Consider the following 15,715-nt stretch of genomic DNA (forward strand, 5'->3'; position numbering starts at 1 on the left):
TTTGCTGTTCTGTATTGCTGCCATCAAATCTGCTAAGCTGTAGTTTGATTTTCCGCCTCTCGTTTCCATCTTCTCTTTTTTTTCCATCCCACTCTCTGACACCAATTTGTTACGTCTCCGTTAGTTAATTAATTTTCCGTAAATTCGTTTCGACGAAACTTTAGCGACACAAGTCCTTTCTTAAATAAAACTGGTTTATTCCTTCCGAATACAACTTTACCGATACACTTAATTTCAACAGTCGCTCTATAACAACGCTATAATTCTCAAAGAACGTTTCACGTGCTCGAGTTCAATTACATACTCTCTGACTGCAGTTCAATTGCTCATTACTTACACATTGTCCCGTCACGCCGTGACCATCTTATATATACAAGCCCACTCCCGAAGGAACAGGATATTTCTAGAAAACGGGTGACGTGATACTAGTCACGTGACCTTGCTGACGCAACAATAGTAAAGTGATTTCATAGCACAAAGTCAACATTTGGAGTAATTTTTTAATTTCTCTATATGTTAAATGAAACAAAATGAAAAATATACATGAATAAAATAAATATTCTTGAATTTTTAGAGATTTAAAGGGTTAGGGCCAATTTAGGCCATTCAGACCCATTTTAGGTCCACAAAAATCTAGTAGACATAATTGAACATAGAACAAATATGTTCATGTATTTATGATGAAATCGAATGAATGAAACCGGAAAGAATAAAACATTGATTTCTTAGACCAAAAAGGCCTGACTAGGGTAGGGTATAAAATGGGCCACTTAGAACCAATTGCGAAATCACGAACAATGATTTTCGAATTCCTAAATAAAATAGCTTTATATATATATATATATATGTTGGCTCGTTGTACTAAAAATATCAGACATTTTCGACTTCCTCACTATTACGGTATAAGTTACTAGCGGAAGAGGTTTCTACACTTTGACTTGCACTTGTAGAAGCGGACTTATCGTACACGTTAGTCTTCGTCTTCATTTTTAAAAATCGTTGTTTGGTCTCGGAGACGCGCGTAACGACCATGCGTACTTAACTGTAGTCTTCGGTCTTGTAGTTGGATTTTTCTAAATCGAGTCGATTTGAAAATGAAAAGTTCATTTTTTTCGCCTTTTGAAAATGAAGGTTCTCTGTGTCAAAACTCCTCAGGAAGGTCTTCTATATGCTAGTGAAACAATAGCTCGTCCGTAGTACTGTAGCCTTATAGAGTGATGGTTGTAACTGTTTTTTTCCTCCCAAAAATAACGCTTGTAATGGTTTTTCGAACGAGCCAAGAGAAGGTACGTTTATCTTACTCAATCAACAAACTCGTAAATCGTTGTAGAGTGTTCTATATCTTACATTATTTAATGAAAATAATGTGAAGTCCAGTTCACGATAACAAATTAGTTTCTTTCTTTCTTGAGCCAGTGTTGAGTTCAGAGGTGTACAGGGGATCTCCCCCGTGCAAACCCCTCTATGGAGTCAAGTATTTTAATTAAAGTACATTATTTTCCATTTTGTCGAATTTGAATTGCAATTCATTCTCCCAGCTACCACATTCCCCTCCCTTCCCAGTAGAAAGGGCTGGTTCCAACCTTGCTTTGAGCTACAGACTGATCTCACTTGTACACAGTTTTAAGCCCTGATTCTGAAATAACGTTTACAGTTTCAACAGGAATTTGTTCGCTAATGGTAGTACGATTCACGTACAAATAAACTTACTTGTACAGTTTTATTTTACGGCTAATCAAGCGAGTAACCGAATATACGCGATAATTAACACTGATTAAATACTTCAATAACTTTTTAATCTGAAAACTGACTGACACTCTACTAATTGAGAACTAACTCAATGCTTCACTGATTCTCGTAGTGATTTTGTACCTTTATTTTTCAATATTTCATAACATCTCTAGGTCATTAACATTTACGAACGTTCTGGATTCTAGGTCTATTATAAATTTACTTTGTCGTAACGTCATGCAACCTTTAACAAATATGTTTACGCAATATTCAAACTTCACGTTCAAACCAGTGAGTAAGCCAGAATGACATCGAAACTACATTGATGTAGAGGAAGCAAGTTGCAAAGTAGGCATAGTTGAATTTTTTATTTTCATAAATAACATCAAAAACATTTTGAAAGTTGTTATATTAAATTGTGATATTTCCTGCAACCGACTTATTACAACTGATGTATTCTGTATCTCTAATAAATTATCGAGTCTTTGTTTTTCTATAATTATATTAGTCATCTAGCAATCTCAAAATAACAAGTTAAAATGCCAATGCACAATAGTGTCCGAACATATTTAAACAGGCATTAAAGTGAAGAAATTATTTAAGGATGATAACATAATGAGCACAAAGCTATACAATGGGCGATCTGTGTTGTGCCCATCACAGGTATTGAAACTCAGTTTTTAGAGTTATAAGCTTTCAGATTTACCGCTAGCCACTGTGGTAGGGTGTAATGTTCGTTTGTCGTAGAGCAAAACTACACAATAGGCTATTTGGGCTCTGTCCACTGTGGAGAGTCGAACCCCTGATTTTAGCATTGTAAGTCTGTAAACTTATCGCTGTCCAGGGGTGAAATTCTAAAAAAAAAGTAGAGGTATTCATCTGGGTGAAGTAGACCTATTTTTTAAAAAGGAAAACAATCTACGTCTAAAGATATAAAACGACAAAGCAGCTCAAATAAGTCACCGCCTTAAAAAAAAAAGTATCGGCAGAATTTCACCCCTGCCGTTCACCTAGTGGGGGACTTATAATGTGTGGAAACCTGCACATGTAAACTTTAAAAGAAAACTGGGAGGGTAAAATGATAATTAGAATATTGAACTTTGCATGATAAAAAGTAACACGAAATATAAAAATTTTATATCATTATTTATTAAACTCTGTCTTCAATTTAGTTGAGGAAATACTCGCCGTATATTGACAACCCCACATTGGGTATAAAATGGTTAATGAATAATAAACCTTTTTTTATTTATTTAATTTAACACGTAATGAACACTGCACGTGTATTCTATATTTTTAATCAAAATGTGAATATTGTTATATTCACAACAATTAACTACTATTTTCAACGACGTGACCTTTGTTGATTTGACCGCCATTTTGGCTGAGGTGTAATTCGAAGTTTCGTCTTGTGTGTGATTCGGCAAATAATTTTCCGTTTTAGTTAATTATATCACTGACTTAACAAATGTTGTAGGTATTGACGTTGTACATGAGGAGGTTTGATTGAGACCGAAAAGGAGAAATATAAATTGATTTTAAAAGAATAATTATAACTTTTCAGGTGAGATTAAGAAGGATTTATGTCAAGTTGTGGTACGTGGTGGTGTAGTACTACTTCTACTACTAGTTTTGTATGTAACATATTAGAAATAGTAGTACTACTTTCATTTACCAACTTATTATTACTAAGCTTACTTTTACTAGTTGTAGTAGTGTAACTGTAACTTATAAGCTACAGCACCACCTCGTAATCAGTTAATTGTAAGACTAGTAGTACTATTACTAAAACTGAGTATTACTATTAGTACTAGTACTTTTTTTTTTTACTTTACATTTTGTCACATGCAGTATGTACATATCAATAAAAAATAAGTATGAAAATAAAGAAGTTTCCACGAAGCTTGATCAGCTTATTTGTGGAAACTCCTTAATAACTGTGACCAAAAATTTCTCTATTTATTAATAAATATAAATAAACAAAACACAAAAAGGCGAAATTGGTATAAGAAGTCTTTCTTTATCATCATTTTATATTAACTTATATCTGAAATCAACAACTTATTGAACATAACACAAAAATATAATATCCTGTAAAGCTATTGTACGTTTATCACAAACAAGCAATAACATAGATAATAAAAAAGTTAAATTAACGAAAATATTAATCCTACATACATAAAGTACCATTCAATGAATATTAATCAGTTTGTCTATGAATGCCAGTTAATAACCAATCTTGATCTATTTTTTAAATCAGTAATTGTATTTATATTTCATAACTCCCTGGGGAGTTGGTTCATTATATATGGTATTTTATACTCTTTTTTTTTTTACTCTTGTTCCATAGTTAGTATTGTAGTTTGGTATTGCATAATACTTATTTTCTAATGTTCTAGTATTATACATATGATTTTTTAGTACTTTATGATTTAAACTGTAATAGAAATTCAAAATTATAATGTATTTATAAATTGCATTTACATCAAATAACCGATTTCTTATAATTTCATTTGTAACATTTGCATTAAGTTCATCACTTTTGTTTAAGATAATTCTTTTTGGAATTATATATTTTTTAAGTGAATGTTACTTGTTGAACCATATATATACTTATATATATATATTTATAATTAGTCCTAAGTATAAAATATTTGTATATTGTGAGTGAAATATCATAGTTTTTGTTTTATCAGTATTCGTTTATATTGAGCTAATACCTTAATTTATTGAAATCAACTTGTAAAATTTCTTTGCCAACTTCCATATCAACATGAGTTGCAGTTAAAGCTGTATTATTTGCATATCGATATATTTTACTCTTTGGACTTGTATTTACAATATTATTAATATATAAACTATATAGTAGTGGACCCAAAATAGAACCTTGTGGAACACCATATTTTATAGTCATTGGATCACTCATTATTTCTCCAATTCTTGTTATTGGAACCCTATTGCTCAAATAATTCTTGAACCAGTTTTATAACTTTCCCCTTATACTTTACATCATTTGAAAAGTTTTATAATAGTAATGTGCTGCTTTTATTTTTGATAAATCCATATTGACATTTGTTTATAATGTTATTTCTTTCAATAAAATCCAACATTTTGTTGTGTATGTACCTTTCAATTATTTATTTAATCATGGGTAAAATGGAAATTGGTCTATAATTATTGAAATCTTTTTTTTTCCTGACTTATAAATAGGTTTTTTTCATTGATATTTTAAGTCCATCAGGTTTTTTCCCTTCTTCATAAATTAAGTTTAATAGGCATGTTATAACCTTTGCTAATAAATTAATACATGGTTTTATGTATCTTGCATACCATCAATTCCTGGTCCTTTGTTAATATCCATTAAATTTACTATGTTAATAAGTTCTGTTATTGGAGGGAAATAAATTGTATTAGTCTGTGAGATTACACTCTGAAGATAATGTTTTCTATTTGCAACATAATTATTATTATTTTCATTATTATAATTACTTTTCAGAGTATTTATCTTATTTGTAGTATTTATATTTGTACTGATAAAATTTTGCTCTATTTTTCTTCAAGTGATTCATCACTAACATGATTATTTACTAATTCATTAATGCATTTTCATGTTTCTTTCATTTTACCCTTGACATTAACCTTGATGCTGTGTGTTTCTCTTTCTTATTTTAATCTGAAATGATTTTTTAATTTTAATTCAATTTAATTTAACACACAAACCAGTTTTTTATACATTTTCTCAGGATCTCTTAACCTTAAGAACTCTTCCCAGTTCTAGCTATTTATATAATTTATAACACTATTTATTTTAATTTTATTAAACACTTAAACATTTTCTATGCTCTTTTTCATAGTTTGCTTTACTTTCTTTAAACTGCTTTTGAAATTAACCAAAATAATCCCATGATCTGATATTTTTTCTTTGATCACATAACTTTTTACATTTACACCTGTAACTGTTTTATACACATGATCTAAACAAGATTTAACCAACTTTCTACTTCTCCATTCTGATCTTGTGTTAATATTGATATTTTGTTGAAATCCATTAAAATGTAACAAGATTTGATAGTCATTGACCAGATTATTATTTTCATTATTTGTTTTCTTTAATATTCATATTTAAATAATCGAAAATTGTTTGATGTGAGTAGAGCTTCGTAAGGGTAAAAATGTATCATGAAATCAGAAACACCCTAAATTTAATTTTACTTGTGAAACTGAAAAAATGGTAAAATACCTTTTCTTGATATCTAAATCAGCGGATTTGTTAACCATTTCATAACATGTTTATCATAAAAAAAAAACATATACAGGCTTACATACTTGATTTTACAGTTTTATTTCAAGTTACTTTAAATGTAACCTTATACTTAGTCTTCTCAGTAGAGAGTATAACTTCTGTTCTAACTACCTATCTCTTCATGCCGAAATCACCACCTTATAGAACATTTTAATAAACAATGGTAATCCCTTGCATTTTATTCAAGCTCTGATATGCAAGTTCCTTTCTCACAAATTTGAATCCTGAAAGAAACAATACACTGTTGATACATAACAATTAAGACTGATCATTCCTTTTTTAGGTAAGCAAAGTTTCATAGTGAAGTCACAAATTTTAAGAATAATTAAAACATGTTATCCACAAGTTAAACTACAAATGATATTTAAACCATCATTCAAAATACAAAATCTATTCTGATCTAAATATCTATTACCTATCCCTATGTTTTCCAGGATCATATATAAATACATATTTGGTGGCTGTAATGCCACATACATTGGCAAAACTATATGCTAATTACACCTGCGAGCCTGCAAACATATGGGAGTATCAAGCAGAACTGGTAAAAAAAACTATGAAATCTATCAGACTCCACATTTTGCACATATAGTGAAAACAACAACCACCCCATCTTGATTATGAATTTCAAAGTCATCTCATTTGGATCATTCAGTATTGAACTTTTAATTAAAGAAAGTGTATCTATTATAAATGAATTCCTAACTTTAAATAATAACACAACTTCACTACAATTAAGTCTGTTCTGAATATTTGTATAATATTGTTGCATTATCATATTCTTTGTTTATTTGATTGTCTCTTAATTTATTTCATCCTTTTATTCTGTATTTTAATTACTTTTTATAAAATGTTTAAACTTTATAAATATTTGTACCTAATAATTTATCCTTTTTGATATAGCTTGCTGAAGATGGAATATGTATATTCTGAAATGTTCAAGAATTAAATGTTTGTTACTGTACACACATACATGTCAAATGTTCATTGTTGCTGCCGTCATTTGAATAAAGTCAATTTCAATTAAACTACATGCAAGTTAGGGTTAAGGAAATTTGCAGTAGAGTATACACTCAAGATATTGATTTTTGTTATTTTAGGTTTTAATGTTTTATATGTAGGTTAAACATTTATTGCATTGATAAACTTGCCAACTTTTTTTGTCATTTTTAACCTATTGAAATTCTGTGATAATGGTAAATACTAAGTAGAGAAGTAGCTCTGGAAAAAGGTTGAACTAAAAGTTAAAGATATCTTTATAATTTATAAAAATAATATTAGATTCTGAATTGTAAAGGCTAAAAAATAATAATATTGGAAGTGTTTGAAAGTTTCAACTGCTATTTGTACCATGAGCTGCTGTTGAAAGTTTAAGAGAAAATCTCTTAAAGTTTACACTATAAACAAAATTCATTATTTAGAATTTTTACAGAACAGTGACAGTGGCTTGAACTTTTAGATAATTGATACATATTCAAAATGAAAAACATTTACTTGTAACTTTTAAAATGTAACTGATAAGCTAAAAAAAAGAAAAAACTTATTGTAATACTAACAGCCAATAGTAATAAATAATTGGAACTCTACTTACACTGATATGTAGTTTTCAACTGGATATAAGTTTTGGGCTAGATTTTAACAGTTAAAACTCAATAGGTTATTGAAATGATACACTATACTTAATTTTATGGAGTATTATATTTCTAATGTACAATGCTGAATTGACACATTGTTTTGGGTTTTTAGATCTGCTTCATCCAACACAGTCATAAGGCCTATTCTAATTAATGAAACCTGTACTTTAACCATTATTGAAGATAGCAATAAGCTAACTTCTTAATCTCTTCATAGGTATTTTTTGTTTGGCTTACAGTTATTTTATATCTTTTTGTCAGGATATCAACTGTTATATTACAATAATTTGTCAGCCTAATAGTACAGAATGTTGAAATTGGATATAGCTCTCACATTATGGACCATTTAATTTGTAGAAAACAAATGACCACAAATTTTTGCCAAAGGTAAACACACAATTAAAGTAACATTCAAGGAATATTTAATGAACTGTTTAAATTAAAACCTTCATTATATTACCAGAATTTTTTTATATTTAGTATTTTTTTCAAAGCAGAATACAGTAAATAGTAGATCAGTAAAAAAAAATAAACAATTTTATTATTTACATCTATCACTTTGGAAGAGTTCTATCATCTTTGAAAAAAGAGAGGGAGAGAACATTCTAGCTTAAGTGTTACTGGACAATTCTTAAAACTGCATTGTAAGATTATCCAGTATTATTGAGATACCCTATTTTCATGCAAATAACCAGCAGGCTATATGTTAAATTAGTTCGCAAAAATGCCAACTGTGGGGTATAATTGTTTGCGGGTAATATAGTATTTTTTTTTTTTTTGTTTTTAAGACTGAAATCACTAATTTTCTATCCCAAATATTTGTTTATGTTGCTCTTGTTCTTGTTCAACACGTGGAGCGATTCATCAATCGGCTAAGAAGTATGTCTGTTAGCAATGTGGAGGACATGTCCTGATTGGTGGAAAACTTCCTGAAGATTCAACTATTGGTAGCCACAGGCTACTCACCTCTAATCTGGAATCTCTGTTTAGTGAAGTTTATTGTGTTACCATAATGTAAAAGGATTCTTTAATTTTTCTTGTCTTCCAAAATTTGTCTGTATCACTGGCTTGTGGGTTATACACATGTGCAGATAATATGTGCCTAAAAGTTTCTTAGAGCTCTTTTTTCCTCAGGTGTGGGGCATACCAGCGGTGGGATATTTATTTAAAAATATGACAGTATTCATTAATATATACATTGAAGAACTTGACAAGAAAGTTGTTATAGGAGGATTTGTTTTATTTTGAGAAAAGAAGAGTTACAGGGGATCTGATTGAGGTGTTTAAGATTGTTAAAAGAATTGATAGTGTTGATTCATGATAATTTTGTTTTTGTACTTAATGGTGAGAATGGTAAGACTAGGAGACATGAATATAAATTTTGGCAAGGTTGGTATTTATTTTCAATTAAGGCAGTATTATTTTTCTAACAGAGTTGTTGATATTTGGAATAGGTTGCTTTCAGGTATGTTGAATGCGGTAAATTTAAAGGTGTTTAATGTTGCTTCTGTTTTCAAAGGAGGTGTTAAAATTGTCCTGTTAATAATAGTTCTATTTATCTTACATCAGTGGTGGTCAAATTTTTTGATAAAGATGCTTTGCAAAGTCATTTAACAAAGTTTAAATTTTGTTGAATTGTAAAAATGATTTCACTTGGAAAAAAATCCTTACTTTGACATTCTTTGAAGAGGTTACTGCTTTAAAAGATGAGGGTAAGGGCATGGATTTGGTTTATCATGGTTTTCAGAAAGCATTTGACAAGGTGCCAGCCACATAAAGTGACTTGCATTTCACTCAGTGCTCTGTTTTTTACAGTGTATATAGATTAAGCTTTTTCACGGTAGTAGTTAATTCTCAGTATATGGATTGACTTTTTTTGTGATAAGTGATCATGCCACACAACAAACTTTTAAAAACATAGACATGATTAAGCTTTATCATGATAGTTGCTTAATTTAAATACCTGGACTGACCACTGTTCATGATATTTCATGTGTCAAACTGCAGGTTGTTTAGAATATATTTACAATTAAGCTTCATCAAGACAGCATCTAATTCTGAATAGATGGAGTGACTCATTTTCATAATAATTCATGATTCATCATGCCACACTGCACATTGTTGAGACCATATATACACATTTAAGCTTCATTATGATAGCAGCTGTAATCATTCTTCATGATAATTCATTATTTGAAACTGCAAGCTGTTTAGAACATACATGATAACAGCTAATTCTCAATACACACTGACCCTTTTTTGTGATAATTCAACATGCCACATTACAAGCTGTTTAGAACATATGCATGAGTGTAAAGTTGGGTGGTTAGTAGTATTTGCCATCTGATTAATCGACTTGCTCATTAAATGATTACATTCAGTTAATTAGTTAGTACACGCGCCCTACAATCCATAAAGCAAAAAAAAAAAAATATAGGTAAGTGCTATTTTAATTTTTTTAATCACTGCATCTTTCTAACATAGTATTAACCTTACTATTTTCATTCACATTGTTTTGATAATTTTTGAGTGACACATGTATACATGTGATAGACCTCTTACAAGTAACATTTTTTATTATCCCAAAAATTGTTTTGTCACAAGTTTTATGGACATTTCATACGTAGCAAAGGAATCACTAATGTTGACTAAATACCACTGCATGGTTGTCATTATTGTTTTTCAAATATTCAGTAATTGCACGCTGATATTCTGTAAGTCAAGTAAGATGATAATTAAATTGTGAAAATATGTTCTACTATTACTGATAAGGGCTGGCAATTAATGATATTTACTTATCAATTAATAAACAAACGAGTTAATAGATTACATTCAATGAATCAAGTAGTATGAGCCCACCTCCATACAAACAAAACAGGAATGGAATTGTGCTAGTTTCATAACTTTTTCAACCACTGCATTATTCTAACAATATTTTTCTTCCTATTTTCATTCATCTTTTGTTTTTTTAAATACCTTACAAACTGCTTATGGTTTCATATTATAGACCTCTTCTGGAGGTTATAATTTATGCATTGTGCCACAATTTATTTATTTTTTAATGTGGACATTTTCTGCTGGGTAGATGAATCATTTATGTTGACAAAATACCATGCATATGTCATTACACTTGTTTTAAAACTATGCAATAATTGCCCACTGTTCTTCTCTAAATCAAATGACTTGAAAATTAAATAATGAAAACATGTTTTTTGATAGAATATCTTACCTCTCTCACAAAAAGCTTTCTGAACTTGCACTGCCCTCTATTGGTACATATTTTTGGTTGTCATTAACCTTGATACTCCCACTTATTTTTGCATACTAATATGCAAATGATTATGTATCAACCCTCCACTAATAGGAATGTGAGACTACCCTTATTGGAACTAGTGCCCTCTCTAATCTTGCAGGTGTTAACCACTTCTTGATTGGCAGTCCAATTGAATAAATAGTTTGATTCACTTATCCACATCTATTTACTTTCTTAATTTTGCTATTTTAATTACGTTCTTTACTGTTTTTGTTTTCTTTCGTGGAAAGTTGCAAATTTATTTTCTCTCCTTTTCATTTTCATGAGTTATGCACTCGCAGTTTCAAGTGGTCATGACTACAACTGCTGCAGCCCATCCATGTCCACCTGATTGATTTCAGGTGCCTTTGTTTCCACCTTTCTATCGACATATGGCTGCTTCTTGCCTTCTCACAAGATGACTCAGTCCTATATCTTAGTTTCTTCTCCAAGTCACTGTCATAGTGGGTTACTGGTCAAAGTGGAATGATTTTTGGTTTACCTTGGGGTGTTTTCCCACTCCCTCCTCGGTCGAGCCCTACCTGCTCCACTTCAGTTGCGAGCTATGGAATTTCTCGTATGAGCATTTCATCCTCTCCTTCTCCTACTTAGAGAAGGTCTCTCTCTCTCTTTTGAGGAAATGGGCTTATCCTGAAGCTCTTATTCCTGTTGGTCATGACCTCATGACTCATCATCAGTGGGTTTTATTAGACCAATGGAGTCTTGTTTGGAATCCTTTAGATGCTCCTCTTACCATTTTCCCTCCCTCACAGACCAACTTCAACTTTTGGTTGGATCGGAACAATTCTACTGTGGGTGTTCCTCTTCCTCCTCATCCAGAATGTAACCTTTTACAGATGCTTCTGTTTCTGGTTGATGGGTGTATCTCGACACTCAGGAGGTTTTGGGCTGAAGGTCTCTTTCTGAGTTCTCTCTCCATATCAATCTTGGAACACTCCTCCATCAGCAACACTCAGGCATGCATTTGTCAGTACCTGCATTCTATCTTCACATGTGACTTGGTCCAGTCCCCCGCCTAAAGGGCCGGATTATTGTGTGTAGCTTCCTTTGTTTTCCATACTTTCTTTCTTTCTCCATGGCAGTTTAGCTATGTACGTGGAACATTTACTGCTCTTAGACTGTCCTAAGGGGTTATAGTCCTTCCCATCCTACGGTTCCTCACATATCATCCTTTTTGAATGGGGCCTTTTGATTTCCACTTGTTGTGGGCTTTTTGGTTTACTGCTTTTGCTTGTGTTTTCCAGTTGCCAGTCTTATCCATGTTGTTTTGTTCCTTTCATTTTTCCCACTTTCTCTGCCCTGCTTGATTTCTGGATTAGCACCTCTATGCTCTATGTGGTCCTCCATATTTTTTCCCTGTCTTCCATTGGACCTATAGTCTTCATGTTCTTGAAATCACTTTTCCTTGCTATCCCTATTCCTATTTCTATCCCATTTCCATCTTCCTTTGGAGGACATCATCAGTTCTGTAACTGTTTATCTATGGGTGGTAAATACTTTGTTCTTTTTCTTTGCAGGGGCTTTTACTGAGTTTGAATTTGCCTGCTATTTTTCTTCCTTTTCTTCTGATGATTTTCACCTTTTTTTCATGTTTTTCTTCTCTACAGATCCATCACCTTACCATGTCCTTGGCTGCACATTTCCATCTTCACTGGGGGACATCATCAGTTCTGAAACTGTTTATCTGTGGATGGTAAATGCTCTGTTAATTTTCTTTTTCTTTGCAGGGGCCTTTATTGCATAATCTGATCCTACTCTGTGGTGAGTGTTGCCTGACCAGGTATACTTAGTCTTAAATCCACTGTGATGTTGAGGATCTTCCTACCATGAACCTAATGTACAGTTACAGACCCTGCTTCGGGTGTTGGTTGATCATCTTCATGTGTATCATGGTCATCCATTGCACTGTCTCCTGTGCTGTGGTCCTCTGGACTATCCAATGTATCTTTTCCCTCCTTCTAGTGGAGTATGGGTCTGCCACTTACTAGTTCCTAGCTGCTGGGGTGGTGGACCATGGTGGCCTATCCTCCTGAGTGTGCACAATACCACTTAGTTGAGTGTAGGGTGGTGGCATTCTGCTGGTGTAGATGGCATAAAGCATTTCCTACTGCAGTTCTGATGTATAATTCCAGATGCTGCAAGGTGTTGGATCTAGCACTCCATCATATATTGCAGTTTGCGTCCCTGGCTGAGGCACCCTCCTTCCTACCATCTGCTAGATGTTGGTTCTCGGGGATTGGGTGTTGGTTGAAGTCGGACCAGCCACATAAGTCCTGATTTGTTACCGTCCTCCTCCTTCCTTCCATTTGCTAGATGTTGGTTCCCAGTGGATCTGGTGTTGGTTGTAGCTGGGTGAAACACATGAATTCCTGTATGTATAAGGCTGGATACCCTCCTCATACCACAGACTGGATGAAACATTTTCAATGCCACTAGGTTTTGGACTTGAGAGGAACATCAACATGGGCTCTCCACCTTCATAATATCTGCCAGATGTTGGTTTCTGGGGGATTTGGTGTTGGTTGTGTTTGAGGTTTGCACATGCAGAGGCAGGTTCTTGGTACAGAAGCTCCTCTTCCCTGCTGCTACTCATTTTTGAGGTGAAAGGTAGAGGGCCCACTTTCTACCATGGACCTGATGTACAATTCCAGATGCTGCCAGGTATTGGTTGAGTTCGAACTCCCATTTACAGCCTGTCGCATCCTGGCCACTCTACATAAGGGGTTCCATTATTTCTGTAATTTTTCCTTTGGGTTCCTTCATGTTTTTGTGCTTTTTGGTGACATTACTAAAGGATGAAGAGTATACCTGGCTCAGAAGTGGTGCAATCTCCCAGGGGGGTGTTGTTTTTTATTCTTTCTCACACCCCCATGGTTTTCCTTTGGGCATTTTCTAGAGGGGGATCATCTTCTCACTGGCCCTCCACCAGTTCAATGTGTGATTATAGCTTTTTGTTGGATGAGGTAGATATTGTATTGGAAGTTAACATTTTCCTCAACTGAAAATGTATATTTGATAGATACTTAGCTCCTCTCACATTTCCCACCCGACCTCCACACTTTTGGTGTGATTTGGTGTTCTCTGACCAATTTTACAGTGGTTAACAGCTGCAAGATTAGAGAGGGCGCTAGTTATGATCGGGGTAGTGTCACACTTCTATTGATGGAGGGTTGCTGCATAATCATTTGCATGTTAATATGCAGAAATAAGTGAAAGTATCAAGGCTAGTGGTGAATGCAAACTTGTGCTGATAGAGGGCAGTATAAGTTGAGAAAGATTTTTGTGAGAGGAGGTAAATATCTATTGGAAATACATTTTCAGTTTAGGAAAATGTTAACTTCCTATTATCAACAAGGTTAATAATGTTTTAACTTAAAACACGTTTACTTGATGCTGAAAAATCTTCTGCAAACATTATACTGTTACGACAGTGGAAGTCACGCAACACTGGGAGCATGCATGTTGGAGTTTCTAGAAGGATAATGAATTATCGAGGAACCCTGCGAATGTCCGAGTGTTTGCCAGGCACTCTCTTTTTTTTAGTATATAAGCCCAGCAAATAAAGCCAGGGATAGAGAGATATGCAGATAGATTTAAGAGATAGATAATTGAGTCAAGCGAACAGTAGGCACCGTAAGTAAAGTATGTAAATCACTGTGATTTATAGCGTGTGTTATAAAGGTTGTTTAGTTTAAAGTGACTGCAGAAATTCTGTGTACTTAAAAGTTGTATCAAGAAAGAATAAACTAGTTTTAATTAAGAAAGGACTTGTATCGCTGAAGTTCCTTGGAAATAATTTATACAGGAAATTAACAGACAAACAGATATCTAATAATACATTTGTTATTGTGTTAAACTTGTAATAATGTTTTCTTTGTTTAGGGTTCATTTCATAAAAATTTGCAGGATTTTTGTAGTAACATGATGTTTGTACGTGACACAAACATTCTTTTTTACTTCAGTATGAGTATAAAGTGATCAAAAACATCAAAAATCAAGTTGTTAAAAATTGCTAAACAGAAAAGTCACTTATCACAGAGAAAGTATGAAACTTTGAGAAAGAAAATGAAATGTCAGGATGCAAGTTATAGCAAAAATGAGATAGGCTTGTTCACCAAGTTATCCAGTGAGAAGTCAGGAATAAACCCAAAATACAAAAGCCCATCAAATTGTTCACCAAGATGCAGTTAGAAGAAGTCAGGAGCAATTTCGTGATAGAGAAGCACACTTTTCAGCTCGCCAAGATCCTGACCAAAGAGCCACCTATAGGTCGGCTTCTATGCAAGTTCAACATATTGTTAATTTTTCTCTAAAGCCAAGCCATCTTGTTTGTTTACTCGCATTCAAAATTTTATAGAACTACGATTTCATGAATTTATGTTAATAACTTTGGTATTAACCTGTAGATTATAATTCAAATTTTTGTACTATATATTACTCAATTTCTTAATTAAAAAGTAAATATTAATAAACACAGAGTACTACAGCATTAAATAAAGTAATGCACCAGTGAACATAGAATAATAACATGCAGAAAGCAGACAATGTCCCTTAACCCTTTTGAGATGGGTCACAGGTGAAAGGCCATGTCATCTTGTTTGTTAACTCGCATTAAAAATTTTATTGAACTTCTATTTCATGAATTTATGTCTGTAAGTTTGAGATTAAACTGTAGATTATAATTCAACTTTTAGTATTATACATTAGTTAATTTCTTAATTTAAAAGCAAATAT

At 32.7% G+C, this 15,715-nt stretch overlaps 1 protein-coding gene across 1 annotated transcript in view; it reads left to right on the forward strand.

The window, feature by feature from the left end:
• Window positions 1-3,104: 3,104 nt before the first annotated feature.
• Window positions 3,105-15,715, forward strand: part of LOC106459945 (tyrosine-protein phosphatase non-receptor type 4-like) — a 265,493-nt gene continuing 252,882 nt past the window's right edge. The window contains exons 1-2 of the mRNA XM_013919617.2: window positions 3,105-3,295; window positions 6,938-8,652. The gene's annotated coding sequence lies outside the window, so the exon portion shown is untranslated. The remainder of the gene's footprint in view (window positions 3,296-6,937; window positions 8,653-15,715) is intronic.

This window comes from Limulus polyphemus, unplaced genomic scaffold (genome assembly GCF_000517525.1).
Source record: "Limulus polyphemus unplaced genomic scaffold, Limulus_polyphemus-2.1.2 Scaffold685, whole genome shotgun sequence".
Lineage (NCBI taxonomy): Eukaryota > Metazoa > Arthropoda > Merostomata > Xiphosura > Limulidae > Limulus > Limulus polyphemus.